The 5,264-nt window shown below is 31.2% G+C and overlaps 1 pseudogene; it reads left to right on the top strand.

Moving 5' to 3' along the window:
* Positions 1 to 2,166: 2,166 nt before the first annotated feature.
* Positions 2,167 to 3,712, top strand: LOC126602962 (uncharacterized; annotated as a pseudogene).
* Positions 3,713 to 5,264: the final 1,552 nt, after the last annotated feature.

Genomic DNA, 5,264 nt, shown 5'->3' with positions numbered 1-5,264 from the left:
ACACGTTAAAAAAAAGTTATTTTGATGATTTTAATTTTTTAAACTACTAAAAAAATTTACTATGAAATACAATAACCATAATTTAATGTAAATATTGTAATATTAAATATGTAGAACCTTAGGTCTAATTAATTAAATTAATTAGCTATTTATTGTTTTATTGGACTTCGGGCCAAATTAAGAAAATTGAGAGAATAATATAAAATGAAAACTAATGAAAAGTGCTTGAAAAGTTTTACTTTTAACCAAAAACCATGTTATAAGTTTGTTTAATAGTTAGTACAAGGCCCATATTAGAGCAGTGCTACTAAAAATGGCCCAGCTATAATAAACTATGATTTGTCAATTTTACCCCTAACTTTTTAGGTTGAGTTGTTTTAAATTTGTTCAGTTAGATTTTCTTCAAGGTTTAGCTTTTTTTTGCCGGAGTTGGTTGAAAGCTTTGAGAACCAGACTTTGGAATTCTTATCCATTTGAACATGATCGTCATTTCAACTTTTGAAGTGCTGATCAAATTGAATGTGATCATTGCTTTTCAGATCGTCTGTCATCATTCATACTATATCCGAGGTATTTTTTCTAGATTTTTGTCGTTAATGGTGTTCATCGCTGTTTTGCAGATTTTCTTCTTTTCCTTTGAAAAAAAAAATTAGATCCCCATGCTATTTAATTTATGTTTTGTATTATTTCATTGAAACGTGATTGTCGTCATTATTCATAGTGTATTCGAGGTACTATTTTTCAATTTTTTATCGTCAGTGGAGTTCATCATTTGTTTCTCCATAAAAAAAAATAAAAAAAATAAAAAAAAAGATAAATTTGAGATTTGCATGCTATTCAATTTGTGTTTCTTATTAAATTTTGAGATTTGCATGTTATTCAATTTCGTATTATTTCGTTGATAATTGTATATGAGTTGCAGAAGGTTTTTTTTTCATTTTGCAGATACATTGTTAGCTTTTGGTTCACTTTTATAATGAAATAATGTTAGCTTTTGGTTTAGTTTTTCCAGATACAGTGTTGTTTTTGCTCATTTTTTCATAAACAGTTTTAGTTTTTGTTTAGTTTTCCAAAAACACTGTTATCTTTTGGTTCGATTTTTTCAAAAACAGTTTGGTTTTTGTTCAATTTCTTCATAAACATCATTAGTTTGTTGTTCATTTTTTCAGAGATAATGTTAGTTTTTTTGTTCATTTTTCAGATATAGTGTTAGTTGTTGGTTAAACAGTTTGGTTTTTGTTCAGGTTTCTAGAAATAGTTTGGATTTAGTTTAGTTTTTCATAAATAGTGTTAGATTGTTGTTCATTTTTTTAGACGGTGTTAGCTTTTTGTTTATTTTTCAAAAACAGTGTGAGTTGTTGGTTCACTTTTCAAGAAACAATGTTATTTTTTTGTTCATTTTCACAGACAATGTTTGTTTTTTGTAGTCTTTACATTTTGTTGTAGGTTATTGTTATATATGTTGATTTAATATTTGTGTATTGGTTCTGTTTTTGTTTTCTTTTGTGTTATATAGTTATGGAGAATGGTAAACTAGCTTAGTTTACTTATGGTGGTTTATCCGTCATTAGTTCTATTTCATCAACATATACATTCGATCAGATTTGTGTTGATCTTTGCTCTAGGTTTAAAGGTTTGAGCCTAGGTTGTTTTGAGTTGAGATATTCTTTAAGTGAAGGTTTTACTTGTCTATTGGATTGTGATGCCGATGTTAACAACATGTTGTTAGTTTGTGGTGTTGTTGGAAAACCTCTGGTAGAAATATTGGTTTTTGATAAATTTGCAAGTGCTCTAGTTGAGTTACCTATGGATAGTGTATCTTCTTCGTGCTACACATCAGTTTCTACAACGCTTGTTAGTGAAAATTATCATTTAGGGAAGTATGGTCTTCATGGTAATCATAGCTACATGACTTTTGAATAGAAAAGCTATATTGAATCCGTGGATCAAGTTTTTTTAGGAAGTTGTGCCAATTTTCGTGATATGTTGAAGAAGTTCTCTGTTGAGTATGGGTTTGAGTTGAAATATTTGAAGAATGATAAGAGTCGGATTAGCACTGAGTGTTCTAGGCAACAATCTAACGATTGTGCTTATGAGCATCCAAGTGTTCGATTAATGATTCTTTTTGTTATTCAAAAATTACACAATGTGCATACATGTAAAGGAATGATCCGAAAGAATAAAAACAATGTTGTTGGTCGAAAGTTTGTTTCTTCTCTCATTAAGGACAAGGTTCAGTCAAATCCACTTATCAAACCGAAGGAAATCATTTCAAACCTAAAACAGTTGTACGGACTCGACATTGATCATTCTATTGCATACTTTGGTAAAGAGAAGGCAATTTCTGAGCTAAACAGCGGCGTTGTTAATTCTTACAAGTTGTTGCCTTGGTATATAGAATCTACCCTTGCAAGCAATCCTGGATATGTATTTAAGCTTGAAGTTGTACCAGAGTCCAACAAGTTTCTTCAATTGTTCATCGCTTACAATGCATGGATCAAAGGATTCATTTTTTGTCGGCCAACGTTATTCATTGATGGAACTTTTATCAAAAGCAAATACAAGGCACACTTCTGTCCTGATGTGCAAAAAATTACAAGATGGTGGGTTAATAGTCTGACTTTATATTTGATGTTATATTTTTATGTAAACAAAAATACATAAAAGTTTCATAAACAATTGTATCATATTTTAGGCTACATAAACAATTCAATGACAATTACATAAACAATTTCATTAGAGTAACAGAAACAATTTACACCTGACAGTATTTTATTCCTTTTCTGTTTTTGTAGAGATTTTCGAGGTTTCTTATGCTATTGTTGATTCAGAAATAATAACAAATTGGAGAGGATTTTTGTCAATATGATCTTGTATATTAAGGCCTCAAGAGATGGTGATCATATTTATGTCGGATAGACATGACGGTATTTTAAGGTGTATTCCTGAATTTTTCCCTGAATCTCCACATTCATATTGTATTGTTCATTTAAAACAGAATGTTAGTAGTTTATTTTCAAAGGTGCGAGTGAGGGACTAAAGAAGAAGATGAATTTTTTAGCAAACTGTGCTTATGCATGCACTGCATCTGATTTTGATGATTGCATTACTGAATTTATGGATAACGGGAAAAGGCATGTGAAGTATTTTTAGCTGATTTTCCTGAAGAGAACTATGCTATTACTCACTTTCCTGGTAAGAGATGGGGATCAATGTGTAATACATTTTCAGAGTCTTTTAATGCCATAGTGTCGAATAGCCGTTGTATGCTACTTATGGATATTCTTGAAGACATTAGAGTTTGGTTGATGGTTAGTATGGCTGAGAAGAAATTATTCGATCAGAACATTCATACGATTTTGTGTCCAAAGAAATAAAATGAGTTGAAGCTGCTGTTGAAAAAGGGCATGCATTGGAGGATTAGTCATTTGACATGGATGTTTTTGAAGTTAGGACGGAGTGGAATCATTTTGTTGTTCGTCTAAATGATAGGACATGCTCTTGTGTTCAATGGTAGGATAATCTTTTTCCATGTTCTCATGCATTGCAGGTGTTGCAACATGATAATCGTGATACATTTAAGTATGTTGAAGATTACTGGAAGGCAACTTTTAATCGAGAAACATACCAGTTTGTCATGAATCCAGTTACAGATTTGGATAAACCTAATGTTAATAATTTTACGAATGGTGTGAGGCTCCCCTATTACTAAGATTCTGTTTGGAAGACCAAAGAAGATTAGGATTAAATCTGCTGGTGAAATTAGTGGGACTAAGAAGATTGTGACTTCTAGCAGATGTGGAGGTTCGAGACATAATAAGGTTTCATGTAAAGTTGTTATCCAAGACGGTTGAATTTTTTTTGTTTTTTTTGTTTTATTAGATGGGAGCTATTCGTCATATGTAACATATTTGAATCTTTGGAGATTGCTTTTGTGTTTTCAATTGATGTTTCAGATTATATAATTTTTGGTTTATACCAATGTACTTCTTTCAGTGTTAGTTTGTGGTTTAGTTTTCCAAACACAATTTTAGTTTTTTTGTTAATTGCTCAAGAAACAGTGTTTAGTTTTGGTTCAATTGTTCAGATACAGTGTTCAATTTTGGTTTCTTTTTCAGAAACGGTGTTGGTTTTTAGACAAATCAAATTGTTTGTGGATCCAAATTGTAATATGTGCCACTATTTTCTACAAAGTTACCAAACAATCACATAGTTTGTTGGATCTAGTGTTGGTTTTTTACTCTGTTTTTAGACACAGTGTTATGTTTTGGTTTTTTTTTTTTTAGATACAGTGTAATGTCTTGATTCTATTTTTCCAGCGACACTGTTGGTCTTTACACAATGTAAGTTCACAAATAAAAGTATTATCCTGTTAGTTTGAGGCTTATTTGGAACTTGATTTTAATCTCACTTTGTTTTTTGTAGCTCAAAAGTCGCCACTTTACTCCCTAAAACTCAAAGTTCGGTCCACTTTGCCCCTGAAACTAGGGTTGGGCAAAATACTAATGGTTATGGGTAACCATGGTTACCCGTCCATTTAAAATTTACTGTTACGGTTATGGGTAACCGTTTAGATCAATAAACGGTTATGGGTATAAACGTTTACCCTTGAAATTTAAATGGGTGGCTATGAATATTAACCACTGACTGTTATAAACGGATAACCATTTACCCGTTTATTTTAATATATGTAAGATTAACATAAACCAAGTTCCCTGTCGGACAAAACTTAGATGAATGTTATTGACTATAGTGCATGGTTTATGTACCTAACAACATCAATGTTATTGACTATAGTGCATAGTTTATGTAGCTAATTATAATATAGTTTTCCTTAACCACTGGTCCAATATATATATTATGTTAATGCTTTATATTCTGGGTAAAATAACCCAAGAATACTGTCTTGTTGCATGATGTTTTCATCATATGGATATATATTAATCTAATTACTGCTTACTTAAGTACACATACAAGTTTGATATATATTGAATGCAATTTTAAATATGAATATTGTTTTTGAAGGTTACTTGAGTATAAATGTTCGAAATGTAATTTAGCCAGAGGGTGGATTTATGATTATCTTGGTTGTATGGAAAAAGAAATGAAACTTAGATAATTATCCATGATGTGGGGAGTAAAGTTGGATTGTCGGAAAGAAATTCGGGAATCTAAGGTAGTGACTATTAACTTTTGTGTAGTTGAGCCAAACTCTTAGTAGGTACCAGGTCTCAGGCTAGCCCACAGTGCACAGTTCTTTTAGG

This window comes from Malus sylvestris, chromosome 15, assembly GCF_916048215.2.
Source record: "Malus sylvestris chromosome 15, drMalSylv7.2, whole genome shotgun sequence".
NCBI classification, from domain to species: Eukaryota; Viridiplantae; Streptophyta; class Magnoliopsida; order Rosales; family Rosaceae; genus Malus; species Malus sylvestris.
Note: the sequence above shows the minus strand (reverse complement) of the source record. Positions and strands in the feature narration are given on the sequence as shown.